The following is an 18699-nucleotide window of genomic DNA, read 5'->3' as shown; positions in this document are numbered from 1 at the left end:
GAACTCTTTTTTCTTGATATCTGAAACATGTATAGAATAGTAAGGTTGCTGAACTGTGAGGAACAACTGAGCGAATCAGCTTATTCAGCCTACAAAAGAGGTGGTTTGAGGGGATCTAATGGCAGCACAAAAGTTCTTGAGAAGAAGTTGCAGAAAAGATGAAACCAAAGTCTTTACTGAGGTGTGTAACTTAAGATAAAATTCTCATAACTTCTGATAGCTGATACTCTGAACAGATATAAGGGAAAATATCACTATGTGAATACATAAGTATGTAACAGGTGATGCAGAGGCAATTTGAGTCCTTGGAGGTTTTCAAGACTTGACTGAACAAAAACCCTGCAAAACCTAGTCTGAATTCAGTAGTGATCTTCGTCTGAGCAACAGTTTGAACCAGATAATCAACAACGATCCATTTGAGACTAAGCAATTATTTGATCATTTATATAAATGAACAAAAGAATGCAGTAATATTACCTTGTCTACTTCACACACAAATTTATAGAATGAAATAATGAAAGATGTCTTTTCAATATATATTTTAACTTTTATAAAGTAATTTACCATTAGAAATACAATGAAGAATTACTGACAATTTGTCATTATACTTGCAGAAGGCAAACTATACTAAAAAAAAGTTAGGATTTTACTCAAATTTTTCTACTTGGAGAAATTGTTTTTCCACGTAAAATTATTTGACTACAGGACTTTCAGTACTTGTTGCCTGGATTTTTCAGTACAGAAGAAAACATGGACATATTTGTATTTTTCTACCCTCAGGATTAGTTGACTATTATTTTCAGAGAAACAGTAACCAAACTACAAGTTTTCTTGCAGTAGCAAGGTGTGGCCTGAACAAAACATTCCTTCCAAACTGGTGGGTTTTTTTTGTTTGTTTGTTTGTTTTTTCCCCAGAAATAATCAGAAAATGGTTTCTGGTTATATGAACTAAGTTCATTTGTCTTCATTACTGCTTTAGACAATTAGTGATATAACTGATAAAAAAAAATATTAATTGAAATGAGTCTCTAGTGTCACCTAAGTACATTTTTATTTGGATAATAGAATGGCACATACTGAACTTCTCTTAAGTAATGGTACCAACCTTTCTTTCCTAGTAACATTTAAGCTATTATTCTTTGGAGCTGTAGGTTAAGGTTTACTGTCCATTTTCTAGGCCAATATTCGGTCTGTACCACAAACAGATAATACATTAGAATTATGAAACATGCAAGAGCAATTGAGTAATTTTTATAATGGATATGTTTCAGCATCAGACTGAAACAGTTTCTAACAATATTACTTAACACAAACAGGATTTACACTTATGAATAAGATATTAAATAGGAGTCACCAGATGGTGCTGTAACACCTAATTTTATAAAGTCCTTTGTCTGATCAAACAACAGTTTCTCTTTTCAGCCACAGAAAAAAACTTCTTTTCTTTCTAGTTCCATGACACAACCCATTTTTTGGGAGAACTCTTGCAATGATTAGATGCTGGTTTTTCCAAATCAGTTTCACTGACAAATCATTTTGGTGGGGATAAGCAGACTTCAGGTTTTTGGGCTGAGATTTCTAAACAAGGCACTATTTCTTCATACAACGTGGGCGAAAAAATGTGGGTGGTGTAAAATTACCACCTTCAGCACATAAGGTAGGCTGCTAATTTCATTCTCAAGATTAAATGTCCCTTAGTAAACAACTAACAACTTGTACACGGTATAGGAAAACAACAAGAATTACAAAAGCCTCACAATCAAACAAATAACAAACAACTGAAAAAAAAAAAAAAAACCCATCTGAAATTTATTTTGACTTTATTTCTGTTCATATGGCAAAAAAAATCTTCCTAACAGAAGCACTTTGCCACTCCCTTAACTGAAGGCTAGGACAGTTCTAAAAGGAATACTGCAATCTGTGATGAATCGGATAGGCTTCTGAATTTATAGTAGCTAGCACTTGTTGCGTTTTAATCTCTGAAATTAATGTAATTCAACTGTAATGAAAAGTTTTGTGTAAATATCCATTTTTCATATACAAGTTTTCCTACTGCAGACACCAGTTTTCCACTGATATTTTCTATTATACCTGAGATTGTTTTGACCAGGAAGAAAGAGTACTTCTTTCAGTCCATGACCTTTAAAGAATTTATAGATTTATAGTTAAAAAGGAGTGGTAAAAATCTTGAGATGTGATCCAGTCATTGTTCCTAAAACTTCATATAATTGAACACAATCTTATAAGAAGAAAAAAAAGACAGACAATTTTGTACTTTCTCTGTTTCTGCCAATTAGATGAAAAATTCCAGCAGTGGTTTCTCCCCAGTAATTCACAAGCAAATAACACTGGAAAGGATTAAGAAAAAGAACTATTGAACAATGGAGTTATTTAAAAGCCAACTAATTATATTTCCCCAACCACTTTATCCTTCATTATTTATCTATGGGAACTGCTGAATCATGGCCTGAACCTCTGATTGATCACCCGAGGCGAGCAATGAGTCAGCCCTGGGAGCACAGGTGAAGGCAATTCACCTGTACTGCCAGAGGGAGTGGAGCCTGGCTCGACCTCTCCTAGACTCATTTAAGAGCTGACTACGAGTAAGAAAAGGTCTCTTTTGTAGACCTCTTCTTAGGAGTTTTGCAGCAAGCGCAGGACATGGGTAAGCATTCTGTCTATTCTCTTTTTGTTATTATAGTCTGCTTAGCCTAACTCTCTTGTTTGTTTCATAATTGTGACATCTTTATATTCATTGACTATACACCTTATTACTTAGTTAGTCTTCTTAGTTAGCTCACGTTTATCTGTCAGACCACCACAGAATCTTCTGTGTTGGAAGGGACCCATCAAGGTCACCTAGTTCAACTCTTCTGGAATGAACAGGGACATCTGCAGCTAGATAAAGTTACTCAGAGCTTGATCCAGCCTCACCTTGAGTGACCCCTAGGGCAGGGCATCCTCCACATCTCTGAGCAATCTGTTCCAGTGTCCATCCCTCTTATTGTGCAAAAGTCTTCCTTATGTTCAATCTAAATCTCTCCTCTTTTAGTTTGAAACTGTTTCTTCTTGTCTTGTCACCAGAGACCCTGCTAAAAATCTGATCTTTCTCATAGTCCCCCTTTGGACACTACCAGGCTTCCCTGAAGCCTTCTCCAGACTGAACAGCCCCAATTCTCTCAGCCCATCTTCATAGAAGAGGTGTTTCATACCTTTGATCATTTCTGTGGCCCTCCTCTGGGTGCACTTGAACAGGTTTACATGTATCCTGTACTGAGGACCCCATATCTGGATGCAGTACTCCACGTGAGATCCTAGCAGCACAGATTATAGGGGCATGATTACGTCCTTCATGGTGTTGGCCACACTTCTTTTAATGCTGCCCAGTATGCAGTTGGCTTTCTGGGCTACAAGGGCACAATATCAGCTCACATTCAACTTACCTCCACCATTACTCCTAGATCCTTTTAGGCAAGTCTGTGTTCTATCCTTATCTCCCAGCGTGTATTGGTAGTGGGGGTTGCCATTATACAGGTGAAAGATCTTGCACTTGGATTTGTTGAACCTCATGATGTTCTTCTGTGCCTACTGCTCAAGTTTGCCTATGTCTCTCTTGAATGACATCTAGTCCCTCGTGTGTGTTGACCACACTACACAGCTTGATGTCATCCACAAAACTACTGAGGGTGCACTCGATATCACTGTTGATGTCACTGATGAAGATGTTAAAGAGCACTGAACCCAGTACTGACCCCTGAGGGGTACCACTGATCACTGATCTCCACCCACAGTTTGAGCCACTGATCACTGCTCTCTGGGTATGCAGCCAGTTCCTCATTCCTAGAACAGTCAAATCCATATCTTTCCAATTCGGAGAAAAGGGTGTTATAGGGGATCATGTCAAAAACCTTACTGAAATCTAGATAGATGACATCAGTTGTGCTCCTGTATCCACTGAGACAGTTAAGAGATCATAAAAAGAGGTGATATATGGGGCAACAAGCATGGCTTCACAAAGGACAGGTCTTGCCTGTCCCGTATATCACCTATTTCTCTTCTGCATATTTTACAATCTATCTATCCATCTATCTTTTTTTCCAGGCAGATAAAAGAGGAATGGAAGTCTCCTTTTTTTCAGAACCTAAAAGACAATTATTTCTTTTATCAGCTCCAAAAAAGGTTTTATAGGAAATTCAAGTAAGCTTTGGGTTACTTAACAGTTTCAAGAGAAAGAGAGGAAAAGAAAGAAAGAGATCAAAGAGAGAAATCTGAAGTCCTGAGTCTGGTGATGGGACTGTTTTGCATGTCCTCAAAAGACAGGACAGGGCTTGGTAGGGATCAGGGCAAGTGTAGGGTACCAAGATAGATCTTATCTAGGGTACTGAGCACCTCCCTGAGCACAGGGACAAGCTGAGGCTGGTCTCTGATTTGGGCCTCTGGGTGGGCCAGCCTGAGCAACATCTGTGTCTTGACAGGGCAGAACTGTGGGGAGCTGCAGACTGGTCCTCCTGATGTGCATGGGTCACTTGAGCAGGGTAGAGGAAATCTTTAGGATCTGGGTGCAGGGAGTCTTTTGAAACTGTGGACAGCTAACTTTTTACCATTATGTAGGTACCTAAGCACCTAACATGCATATTTGAAAGCTTCCCTTATAGTAACTATCTGGTAAAAAGAGCCAGTTATAGCTATCAAATTCAGTCTAAAGCAAAGGAAAGGTATGAAGGTTTAAGCCAAATAATCTCAACAGGTGTTTGTCATTTGAAATACTCTGGGATGCAGTTCTTTGTCCATGGTTGCAAGATGGCAAAGGTCTCCTTTGTCCTTGTATCACATCTGTCAGTGTTGTTTGAATTGATTGTCTTAGGGCATTTGTTTAAGAGAGCCAACCACTACCTCTACTGTCCATATTGGTTAAACTTCCACTTTTTAACATGATTTTCTAGATTTTATGTGACTGCATGTATACCTCACCTTTAAAGACTTAGGCATCAATTTTGTTTGTTTAAATGTAAGTGTTCAGTGTCATTCAAAATTGCCTATGCTATCTAAGATGTCCATATTGATAATTATAATATAGAGAGGAAAACTGTATATTTCTTCAGTTGGACTAGAAATGAAGAAATTCATGTCCGAGCATTTCAAGTAATCACTTTATTTGGCTGTCACCAAGACCTTAATATAGGTATTGATAATATTTTAAGCATATCCATTGAAATATTTTCTTTATTTGATTCAAGGAAACATTATTCAGACATTAAAATTCCCAGATCTTTTGCTATAACTATTTTCAAACTGTTGTTTCCTAGTCTATATTTGTGCAGATGATTATTTCTACCTAATGGCAAGACTTTGCAAATAGTCTTAAAAGGCAGCATCTTATTTTACCATGCTGCCTTTCCAGTTTGTTAAGATCTGTTTCACTTCTAATTTTGTCTTTCAATTGCATTGTCCAAGTCATTATTAATAAAGTGCCACTGGCTGCTAAGTAGAAACCTGGTGGAATATAATCTAGCTGGCAAAGCTCATTAACAGTTACATAAAAAGCTTTTGAAAAATGAAGATGTGAGAAATCTACAGATTTTACAACAGCTATCTGCAGTATTTGCTAACTTGTCATACGATAAAGTAGAATTGTTTAGCAGAACTTAGTTTTAACATGTTGATGTTATTTACCTCCTTGTCATCTTCTGTGTAGCTACAAATATTTTATTTGATTATTTATTCCAGTACTTTTCTGGAAAATAAAGTTGATTAGCTGGTCGATGTTTATTCCTTTCTAACCTGTTTCTCTAGTTTTTTCCATTTTAAAGTTAGACATATTGTGCTTTTTCATTTATACACATTTCTAATTTTTTTATTTTATTTTTGATTAATTCATTTATTTCATTTTTTTTTCTTTCTTGGTTGGTCTTTTCCTGAGTTTTCAAAGACAAATATGAGCAATGTGTCTCCATAGAGGACTTTTAATTACACACCCTTAAGTGTTGTGAGTCATAATGTTGCATTTCTAAAGGCTTAAAAACCTTCATCCAAAAGTGGAATAGATGGCAATGATATAACCATCTAAAGGCTGATATTTGTAGAAAAGAAAAAATGGTGATCATGGCAGTTAACATCCTCAGTGCTGGATATATATACTGTAAAAAATAAATAAATAAAATAAAAAATTGCTTAAGATCTTTGTTATTGCAGTCTCCTTAACCTCCCTATGTAGAAATCCAAATTAACCTGGATTCAAAAGCTGAATTGCACTCTGTTAATTAAAAAACTATTAAGCAAAGAAGGTACCAGTAGCTTTATGTCATAATGTAAGCAGAGTCTAAACATGACTTGAAACTGATGCATTTCTGAAAACTTGAAGGAAAAAATCATAGAATTATCAAGGTTAGAAAAGACATCCAAGATCATCTCATCCAACCATCAACCTATCACTAATATTTCCCCATTAAACCATGTTTCTTAGCATCCCATCTAAACATTTATTGAATACCTCCAGGGATTCCTCTACTTCCCTGGGCAGCCCATTTCAGCACCTGACCACTCTTTTGGAGGATGAATTTTTCCGAATATCCAATCTAAACCTTCCCTGACACAACATGAGGCTATTCCCTCTGGTCCTATAAGTGCAGGGATGCTTTCTCCTCGAATCTTGAAAATCTTCAGTGTTACTTCTCAGTTTATTTTCTTGTTCTTACTTGACTCTTAAACTCTTCAGAGCTAGTAGGATTTGTTTTGGTCATCTGATTATCATTGACAATTGCAATGCAACTCTTCAATCTTTTTTTTTCTCTTCAGAATGTTACTTTTTTTCTTTTTTCTCTTTATTTATATACAGTTAAGGTTTTCACAGTAACAATGCTGGTTGTGTATTATTTCATACTTTAGGCTTTCTGATATTCAACATGTATGTGCTACTGCTTAATATTTGTCATCTGTGACTTAGTTTCCATTTTTGCTATATCTTCTTAAGGTGATTTTATGAAACCACTTGTGATTATATGCAATGATCTCCTTTATCTATTGCTCATTTCCCACATCCAGTTTGAAATTATCTGGCAATAAAAATCAGCTATTGCATACAATACAAAATAAATGCTATGAAAGTTGATTACATGTATAGTAATACGTATTTTCAAAATTGTATTTCTCTATCCAGAATGTGTGACATTCTTCATTTTTTTTTTTTTTTTTTTTTTTTTTTTTTTTTTTTTAGAAGCTGTCAATATGTGAGACTTCGAGGACAGCTGAAAATCTTCCTGCCATCCATACATTTGTATCATTATGAATTGCTATATAGAAAGAAAAAAAAATTGGGTTGTTCCAGTTCTCTACTCAGTAGTCAATAAGAAGGATTTCCATCTAGCCAAAGCCTAATAATGTAGGATTTTATAAACAAACAAACAAACAAAAAAAACCCCACAGGGAATATATACAAAAAAATATTTGGGAAAAGTGTAGGTCTGCCAGAAAAATTCTGAAAGGACCTACGTTAAATGTACAGCTTTTAATTAAATTTTCTAAGGGCTTTAAGTGGCAGACATTCTCATAATAGCTAATAAGCTTAAAATAAATTATCCATTTGAGTTGGAGGAGACGTTAATTACTGGGAAACAAACGAGGAAAATCATGTATTATTAAACCTATTTTCACCAAAGTTTGGAGAGAGATGGAAAAATGAAATAAGTAAATGAGATCAACATTAAATGTCAATGAATTTAAATGACATTATGGTATTGAAATTGTATGAATTATGGACAGCAGCTCAAGACTGTTGCGCAGATATTAAAAAAAAAAAAAGTATCTGCTATAATAATATTTTAAAAACTGACATAAAATAGTAGTGATTCAGGGGAAAACAATCAGTGTACCAGTAGTTTACCAGTAGTGATTATACTGAGATAACTTCATATTTTGATGGCTTATGGGACATGACATAATATGTAAATGTATAATTTTTATTTAAATAATGGAAGGCAGCTGTCAGTCAGATAATTTTGAAACACAGTACCTTTTTGTCTAAATCAAACTGTGTTTGAACACTAACAATATTTATTTTGATTTCAAGTAAGAATTGAAATAAACAGCACTTTGCTGAAGTTACTTGCAACATAGTGTTTCTGTGTTTTGATAATCTCTTCAACAATAAACCATATATATAAAAAGCAACAAGCATCATTCATCAGCAGCTTTTCAGTTCATTAGAGTAAAGCAATAATATCCTTCTAATACAGGAGCATCTGGAAATCTAGTAGCAGACTAGTGAGTGGAGGAAAGAGGATATAGAGAGTATAATAGAACATTTATTAGTGTCTAAAATAATAAATAAAATGGTCTAGGGACCATTCTCTGAACTTGAGACAAACAGACATCTCATGTCTGTGTCTAGGTTATATTTGGATACCTGACTGCCCACAGAAACAGAGATGGGCAGAAGGGCAATTTGAAACAACCTGAAACTTAGAATGCTGAAACTCACTCTAAGAGGGAGGAATTATTCAGTGGAAAATCCAAAAATTATCTCAAAATTAACCACCACAAAGTGAAGTTTTGTAGGGAAAGTGATGGAATGCATACAGATGGAATTGATCATCCAGGTATTATCAGGGCAAAGCTGTTATCTTTCCTTTCAGATCAGGACAAAGATATTAGCAGTGATGGTTCAGCTGGCTGATCTCTTTTGTCATGGTTCTATATTTTTGGTTTTTGCTTTTTGGTTTTTTTGTTTGTTTGTTTTTGGGTTTCAGTATTCCACATCAAAACATCATGTAGTGTACAGGGCATTAAAGTGTCACTGCCTCAATTCCAAGTACCTATCCCTGTACATTACAGAAGTCACGGGATCTGGCCCTTCCAGGTGGGGGGGCGCTCTCTTGCTGCCTTGCAGTGGGTGCTGGGAGGTGCTTTCCTAGCCATTCCAAGCTTTTCAGGTTTGACTCAGTCCTGGGAACTCTCTCTCTCTCATCTTGTCTGATTTATTCATCTCAATTTCAATTAAATTTTATATATTGTGTTATCTTGTATTCCAATATTATAAGTTTTCCTCCATAGATTGTTGCCGCTGCTCTTTTCCTCCCTTCCTTCCTTCCCATTTTTGTGGGACTGGGGTGGAGGGGGAGGGCAGAGGCCTGTCGCCCCTGTCACGAACATAGATTGATCTGGTCAGCTCCGTGACATCTTTATAGTAAGAGGAACTACGCATCAGATTTGTATGCTTCAGTAAGTTCAAAAATCTCAGTTAAAGTGCTGGCTCACTCCCTATTTCCATATAACCTGGATATCTTTGTAATCCAGAAAATTCCTGTAAACATGATCAGTCAATCTTCCTTTTCTAAGCCTAATACTTTTTTTCTACTGTTCTGTACAAAAACTCTGAGCTCATTTGACTCCTAGCATACCACAAAACACCTGCAGTCATTGTTGAACTAGATTGGTGAATTAAAAGAATGGTTCTGTGCATGATTAAAGGCTAACAGGAATAAAAGGATGAAAACAAACAAACAAACAAAAAAACCAAACATTTAGCCAGTGTCTGTTTCTGAGCCCATATATAAACATTTTAAAATCTAAGGTAATAAAACGCACCATGAAGTGTAATTAAAAAGCATTTGTTATTTTGAAATAATTCCACTGTTCAGCATCTTTTTAGGGAATGGGGCCACTATCATTGCTAATCATTTATATACCCATTTAAATTGGCTTTGAACATTATGTGAGGCTGTGGTTTCTTTCTAGTTTTCAGTTTAACTGTAACCAAAAAAAGTGAAAAGCTGTCAGATAAAGACAGTCACTGTGATAAATAAACTGTAGGCTAATAAATAAATAGGAGTGTGACAAGCCGGAGGCTACTAAGTAATGGATTGAAGGATTGAGTACAGCTGGTCATAGTGAAGACAAGAAGGTGAATAGATGCAAAGTACACAATGCAGAAGCCTATAACATATTCTCATTTCACTGTTCTAGCTTATTTCCATTGAGAAATAAAATACTGGGGATGTTCATGGAAAGATAAGAAGTTCTTGTGTGATGCACTGAGTTGCTTCCAAGTTTCTGAATGTAGAATCCTTTTTTTTCTCAATGAAATGTATTGAACCTCAGTTTCCTCTGCACTAGCAGTACTAGATCTGTTACCAGTACAAAAATGGGATGATGTGTAGCATCACCAACTGTTTCCAGGAATCTTTGCATTGATGGAGCGATAAGTAAGGACAAGGGCTTCTCAGGTGGAATAAATACTGGAAGAATTATGTCATAAACCCAAATAGTTTATGTAATAGGGACTTAAGGTCCAAAATACAGAAAGAGAAAATAACTGAAAAGCCCAAATAAAACTGTTTAATAACTCTAAGCTTTGTCTAAATTCCTTTTTTTCTTCAGGGATCAGGAACTTTGCAGTGAAGTGACGGAGCTTCAGAATGAAGTGAAAAAGGTATTTCCATTTTCTTTTCACATCATTTCCTTCTCTCTTCCTTCCTTATACTTCTGTGATGATTAGGGCACACTGTTGGGGTAAAAAGAATTTTAAAAAAAAAAAAAAAAGGTAACTTTACTTTAGAATGATATAATCATAGAAACACCAAGGTTGGAAAGGACATCTAAGTCCAACTGTGCACCTGCCACCAATATTTTACCACCAAATCACAAGCCTTCGAATCATAGAATCACAATGTTAGAAAGTACGTACAAGATCATCTAGTCCAACTGTCCTCCTGTCACCGTTACTAGCATAAGCTACTAAACCGTATCTTGTAGCACCTCATCCCGATGCCACTTGAACACCTCCAGGGTCAGTGACTCCACCATCTGGGCAGGCCATTCCAGTGCCTGACCTCTCTTTGATAGAAGTTTTTCCTTATGTCTAAAATAAGTCTCCCCTGGCATAACTTGTGGCCATTTCCTCGGGTCCTATTTGATACCTGGAGCAAGATGAATGAAGAAGAATGTTGTGGAGTGCAATGGTGCTCTGAGTGCACTTCTCCCCTGAGCCTCCTCCAGGCTAAACAATCCCAGCTCCTTCAACCAGTCACCATAAGACTTGTGCTCTAGACCTTTTGCCAGCTATGTTGCCCTTCTCTGGACACACTGTAGGACCTCGCTGTCTTTCTTGTAGTGAGGGACCCAAAACTGAACACAGTACTTGAGGTGCAAACTCACCAGTGCTGAGTAGAGGGGGGTGATTACCTCCCTGCTTCTGCTGGCCACACTGTTTCTAATGCAGGCCAGGATGCTGTTGGCCTTCTTGGCCACCTGGGCACACTGTTGGCTCATGTTCAGCCAAGCATCAACCAACACCCCCAGGTCCCTTTCCTCTTCACACTCATCCAGCCACTCATCCCCAAGCCTATAGTGCGGCATGGGGTTATTGTGGATAAAGTGCAGGACCCGGCACTTGGCCTTGTTGAACCTCATCCTACTCACCTTGGCCCAGTGATCCAGCCTATCCAGAACCCTCTGAAGGGCCTCACTACCCCCCTATGGCAGATTGACACTACCTCCCAACTTGGTGTCATCTACAAACTTACTGAGGGTACACTCAATCCTCTCATTTAGATCATTAATAAAGATATTAAACAAAATGGGCCCCAGTACTGAAGCCTGGGAGACACCATTTGTAATGGGTCACCAGCTGGACTTATTTCCATTATCTACTAACCACTGTGCATGGCCCTTTAACCAGTTCCTTGCCCAAAGAAAAATATACTTGTCCAGGCCACAAGCAGCCAGTTTTCCTAGGAGAATACTGTGGGAGACCGTGTCAAAGGCTTTGATGAAGTCCAGGTAGACAACATCAACGGCCTTTCCCTCATCTACTAGTCTGGTTGCTTTCCATGATCCAAAGCCTAGTTTTAACACACCACTGTGGCATAATTATGTTTTGTGCAGCTGAGAAAATTCCCAAACTTTTAGAATGAGTTCTGGTGCAATTACAAGATAGAAAAGGTGAAACTGGAGAAACTGGCATAAGTATACCACACAAAAGAAGATATGAATAATCTTATGGGAGGAAATAAATGTATTATAATTTAAAGTTTTCTCATAACTTTATCTATAATCTGTATCAATCTGTAGAACTACTACAATTATTTGTTTTATTTTTTTCTGTTTCTCTTGCTTCCTAGTCTTTTATTTTCTGCTCCAAATACAAGCCATCAGAAGAAAGTAGATATCTACCAAGATTTTATTCTACAGTAAATAACCTAAAAAAACAATGAAGATGCAATTGCAAATATAGGTTAAAAACAAAACAAAACTAACGACCCACACTAAAAGTAGACTACTTAAGATAGTTATTATTTCTTACTTTGCAACAAATTTATGTTGTAAAACTGAAGCAGGAGTGGATTCTGAAGTATTTTAAAATGAACTTGAACTCGTGTTTTCTGGATATCTTAATTCCATTAAGTAGACAAAAGTTTTGTTGAGGTATAAACAGGAGAGCAAAGAGACAATGGAATGAATGTAAAATAAAGTGTATGGTATAGTTCAGCAATCATTTTCATATAAGGAGGAAAGAATAGGTTATCTGGTCTTGAACTCCATTCTCAAATTGTACCATGAAACTCAAATATGTTAACTTAATTTTATCACTTCTAACCATAGTTGTAGAAGGAATTAAAAGAAGTATTTTAAATGGAGGAATATAGAGAGAAATGGTCATCAGAAATTCAACCCAAAGTGTGTGTCAAATTACCTAAAAATATTCTACCCTTCTTCACGACCTATTCTAAATAATTTGAGAACAGAGATGACATTTAAAAGAAGAAGGGAAGGTGGGCAGGAAGATCAGAGCTGAAAAGATGAATTTCTTGTGCTGGAGTATAACACCATCATTTTTCTTAATTATTCCTGACATTTCACCTATTATTCTGTGAGCTCCCTCAGAGCAGAGAGGGGAAAAATGCCAGTTGATTTTCAGAATAAATTGTGAAGAAATACAGTTGGCTTTTATGGCTGGAGTTTGCCCTTTGATATAAAGAATCATAGCACCATCTATCTGGTAAAATTAGCTATTATGTTTGCAGAGGTGCAATGCTTGGTAGATTATGCAAAATGGTGTGTATAGTAGATATTAGTGTAGAAGAAAGCCACTAGAATAAAACTTGTTGCTATGTAAAAAGGTGGATACTGAAAATATGATGAACAAACCAAATACCTTGCTGCAGAATTAATTCTCTAATAACCTTTATTGAAATGTATAGGGCAAAACAAATAACATGTACCTGTAATGTTACTGAAACTCAATATATCCTATAAAACCCATGACCACTGTTGTAGAAGAATATGTGTCATAACAAATGAAACATTAAGGCCCTCTAGAGTGCTGCTGTGAAACAACCATTAAATGTTCATAGGAACATGTGAGAAGGATACAGAGGCTGTGCTAGAAAATCTTCATTTTCAATAGAAATACAGAAAACAAAGCAGAAAATTAAAACTGCTAATAGTACAAAATGCCTTCTGCTAAGGTAATCTTCATTTAATTGTTTTGTTTACTTGACTGTTTGTTTCTGTTCTTTAATTTCTTTACACTCTAGAATATATGAAAGAAATAAATTGGTAGCCCAGAGAATTATACTAAGCAAGATAACCACTGTTCTTAATAATGAGAGTCCTACCTAATGAGGATTAAACAATTAAAAATCCATGCTTATGAATTAATACACAAATGTCAAAGCATATATATGTTAGAAGTCCATCATATGTGTTATAATACATTTATCTATGTATTTATTTAAGAGAATATTGATTATCTATGAAAGAACAAACTCAGAATCTATTCTATTCATATGAAACTTCTTGAAAATTTGATACATTTGGTGGATAAACAGCTCCTACTTCAATTTTCCCATCTGTACTTGTCAGTGTTTTACAGGCTGGTGTAGCCTGGTTCCATGGCTAGTGGGGTGGAGGAATCCACAGATCCATGCCTCTGGAAAAGGGAAACAGGGAACCCCAAATAATTCAAAATAGCGGCAATGATCTGGGGAGAAATAAACTAATTTACTAAATATGGTATCAGAATGCGAGAGAACACACTATAATACAATATAATTAGAACTGAAGCTAATAAATCAAATATAATGAGAGAGTATCTGAAAGCTAAAGGCTTTACACTAATGCTGAGGCAATGTGTGCGGTTGGGAGGAAAGCCAAAAAAGGGAATGTTTTGTGACCTTGCAAGGGGTTATAGCTCCTCTCTGAACACAAAGTCCTCTGTGATATGTAGTTCTTCTTCTCTTACGGACAGGTGCCCGGAACTGGAGCATTAACTCTTTCACTCCCAGTGCACTACATGATGTTATGATGTGGAATTCTGATAACCGAAAGTCATAAAACCACGACATTGCTGAAATTCATAGATTTAAGATAATGAAACTACATTAGCAGAAATCTGTAGGATTTCCATTTTTTTTCCTCTTTATAATGCATTTTATGGAGCAAGTTCTTACATGCCAATCTACTAGGAAGGTACAATTCTCAAGTACTATTTTGTTCCCATAAATTCTACCCTTCCCTCTTAGTGCTAGGAATTCTAGCAGGATCTTCACTAATTCTGCCAAACATAGCTGAAAGTGAAAAAAAAAAGCACACTTGTCACTGCCTCCTGAATATTCTTATATTTAGGCAGGGATATTTGAAAAGTACTAAGTAATGGGATTCTTGTCCTTAATATGCCCAAAATTGGGAGGCAGGTAAATAAATAAATAAATAAATAAAAGAGCTAATTTCATACAAAAAAAGAATCTGAACTGTTAAGTTGTCAACACTATAACCCTTCCCACAGCTGACTGCATTCTGTTCTTTTCTGGAAGGCTGTAATTACACACTGTGATTGTTAGGCAGACCTTTGAACTTTAAGTAGGACTATACTCAGGTACTGTTCAGTGTTTATTTGTCAAGTCAGGGTATGAATACAGAGAGTTTTGTGAAGATATTCTGAGACATCATTGATCTCCAACAATTTGCACACACCATGTATTTTCAAAGTCTGTTTTTGCTCTGAATTAACTCTAGGCATCTGATTTAAGTATATACAACTGGAAATACAGCATAATGGGTGATTCCTGACATATTTTTATTAAATACCTCCTAAGGAATAATCTGGATTTTTTTATTTTATTTTATTATTTTTTTTAATTATCTACCCTGGTTTTAAGGAAAGATGCTTCAATATTCCTTGTTGTCATTCTTCGGAAACTAGTAAAAGTCACTTAAAATAATAAATGTTATGGTATTTTGAAGACAGAAATTTTATTATTAAAGGGTCTATTGGATATTTTTATCAACATTATGATCACCGTTGTTGCTATTTCAGCAATTCCAGCTCAGGAACACATATAGTTAATTGAACTAGATCCCAGGAAAAATAAAGAATAAATGTTACCAAATTTTGACTGGGCTGAGGACCAAATAAGTAGACCAATAAGTTCTTGGAATTGGATGAAATTATGAAAAAAAATTGATCATTGGTGATTATCAGGGTAAAAGTGATTGTTGGTAGAAATTTTTTTTGCCTATAAATGTACTGTCTGCCAATATTCGATCAGGACTAAGGTCCCTTGAGCCTACTATCTATAAACAGAGAATTGGGAAAAATTTATCACAGATTGGCATGAATGTGCTCTTAAATTCTGACAATTTGTAGCCTAGAGACTTCCTGAACCAGAAAATATTTCTTCTTAATTTGCGCAATTGTGTTTTGAGATGCTATTAATCTTTAACATATGACCTTGCTGAAGGAGTCTCGTACCTATCACACCATGTTAGATTACCTTTTTGTGAGTTCTCTTACAGTGCAAATAATCTCGAAAATGATTGAATAAACTTCAGCCGAGTAATATATATTTTAGGTATCAACTTTCAGATGAAAGAATGAAAGTTGATGAAAGCACAGTTGATGTACTAGCTCCTCTCTATTGATCTAGTGGTTAATTTAGATGCCTACATTGTAGACATAGAATTTGATCTTAAGATTCTAGTTGTCTCTAAATTAGAGGCATTAACAATAATACCCTGAGAAAAGATATTACAAAGAGTTATTAAACTTCAAATGTTAGTAAGGTATTTAGAAAAGACTTTCATAGGATCCACAGTATTTCATGTCTTCTGTTTATGTTTTAATCAGCCTGGCTGTTTCTGCTTCTGAAACAAATAGTCTCTGGGATCCTGTGTCAGTTCTTATTAACTGAGTATCTTGTCACAGCAATTTCTCTCACCAGTTGTGAAAATGTTTTAACTTAGTATCTTTATATCTAATTTCTTGACACTATTAAAGCAAAAGATTGATATTCTGTGTTTTCAATAGATTTGAAATTTGATCAGTATATACAAAGTTCTTCTGTTTTACTCAGGAGTGTGTTGCCTGGAGTTGCATTCAACTACAGCATTCTCAATATTTGAAAAAAGCAAGAAAAAAAAAAAAAGATTCCATTTGCTTCATTGTATTCTGTTAGACATAGTTTTTGAGACACAACTGTTTCTAGGCAGAATAATCACAGGACTGAGAGACAGCAGGTTAGTGGCTAACAGACACAAAAAAGCCAACTTATCAAGTCTGCAGCACTGTCAAACAGATTCCTCCCTCTTCTGTCCAAGCTATTAGTTTATCTAGAATACAAAGAAAAATAAGCCAAAGTGGAATTCTTTGCCATTTTCAAACAAGCTATTTCTTCACTGAAGCAGTCACTCCATACTACAAACTGATATCCTCTAAATAGATCAGATTCTGAATATTTAATGCAGAAGGTGTAATTCTTATTTTAGATCCATAGGTGCATATTGCTACTGAGCTCAAAAAAATGATCTATTTTGTTTTGACACACATGCAGGGCACACCTGTCAGAGTTCAGATTCAAGGCCTATACTGGCAGTTTCCCACCAGATTAAACAAGCTGTAAGACCTAAGAAAAAAGAAACCCTGTAGTGCTGAATGTAGATGTGTACTCTGTGTAATGAGAAGTGAGGTGATTTCAACAGCTTGCCCTTCATGTTCTTCAACAGAAAATAATCTGATATAAATTTTTAACAAAAGCATGATGTGAAAATTATTACTTTTCATTTAATATGATTTTTATTTTTTATTAATTTTTAAATTTTTGGATGCCTACAGTTTTTCATAGTGAAACTTTATAATTTAAGGGGATTTTGCTTCAGGCAAAGCACTGCTTTTTGATTTTTTTTTTTCTGCACTTGTCTTGGTTTAACAATATGAACTTTTTCAGATAAGTGCAAAACTGTGTTTGACCCTGCAAGGAAGAAGTTTTCTTTTTTAAGAAATTTATACAAAGTACATATTAAGTTATGTCACTCAGTATCACTGTATATATTTTTTTCAGTGACTACAGTTAACTTTCTGAATCCCCAGATGCTAACATTTTAATAAAAACAAGACGTTTTCAACAAAATGTCAGTAGTAAAGTGATCAAAGTGCTATGGGAACAGTTTAGCAACAATTTGAGCTTTGATTTTCCTATTCATTTTCCGAAACATTCACTTAAAAAACATTTATTGAAGCTGAACTGCCTTTATCAGTCTGATCAGAGCTCCATAAAGAACATGCATGATTCAACGGACTCTCCAAGCTTTAAAAAATATCACTTTGATATACGCCTCACAAGTACAGCACAATAGTTTTCATGCTCACGTTTGTTAAGATTTAGTGCAGCCATTAAAGAACAGGAGGGCTCTTTGGTGGCAATTCTCAAACATACCAAATATCCCAAAGCACAGCCTTCTACAAATCAGAGATTAAGGTACTGACAAAAACTTCCACTTGATTGCATGTTCCCCCCTTAAACTTGTATCAGGGGTGACTGTTGTTTTGATTTTATTTTTTATTTTATTTATTTATTTATTTATTTATTTTTCCCAAACAAATCTCTGCAGGAAGTGTTTTTTGTGGCTTTTTAAAAAATTATTATTATTATTATCTTTTAGCTCTCTGAGAAAAATATCAACTGGGAGATTATTAAAACTGACATTTTATGTGCCTTGTCCAGAAGTGAGAAGTGATTTATTAAAAAAAAAAAAAAAAAAAAACTGTGTGTGTCTGACCTATACATGAAGTTGGTGACACATCTCTTGGTGAGTATTGATCACTCAAGACTTTTCTGCTTGCTTATTGAAATGTAGTTAATGATCTCTTTTTATTTTGGCTCCAAATTCTTATCGTGGCCCAGCTGCTGTCTCTGGAACATATAAGATCTTGCTTCTGTTTTAGAAATGGGCTATGGAAATTAAGTTTGCTTTCCTGGGCAAACAGCATTTGTTTTCCATCAGTTCACATTACAAGCTGTTTGCATGCAGATAGATACATTTGGAAGAAGTAGCTGCCATCAATCTCTATGACTTTCTGATACACACCATTTCACCTCTACCCTTTTAAATGGGGGATTGTAAGGGATGGTTGAGCAATCATTCTATTTGCCTTGAATAATGTAGAACTTTCGTGTTCAGGTCACCTCCACAGTTTGTGATCACTGATGGACAGACATGAAGGATTGTGCTTTCATTAAGTCCCAGCATAGGGTCATTCAGATGGCATTCTACTTTGCTGGATGTTCTCTCTAAATATTTGTGTTATACTTGTTACATGTTGCTTCTCATTTCAGGATAAAGAAAATGATTGTATCTTATTTTCTTTATGTACCTAGATTATTTTTCTTTATATACCTAAAAGATATGCTGTTCTTTTCTTGTTAT

General features: G+C 35.6%; 1 long non-coding RNA gene across 1 annotated transcript; it reads left to right on the top strand.

The window, feature by feature from the left end:
• The first annotated feature begins 2606 nt into the window (after positions 1–2606).
• On the top strand, positions 2607–18043 carry LOC125700342 (uncharacterized). Its single transcript, XR_007379866.1, has 3 exons — positions 2607–2665; positions 10375–10426; positions 17935–18043. It is a non-coding gene; the product is annotated as an uncharacterized LOC125700342 (long non-coding RNA).
• Positions 18044–18699: the final 656 nt, after the last annotated feature.

This window comes from Lagopus muta, chromosome 1 (genome assembly GCF_023343835.1).
Source record: "Lagopus muta isolate bLagMut1 chromosome 1, bLagMut1 primary, whole genome shotgun sequence".
In the NCBI taxonomy this organism is placed as follows: Eukaryota; Metazoa; Chordata; class Aves; order Galliformes; family Phasianidae; genus Lagopus; species Lagopus muta.
The sequence above is the reverse complement of the archived record's forward strand: the minus strand, read 5'-3'. Positions and strand labels throughout refer to the sequence as shown.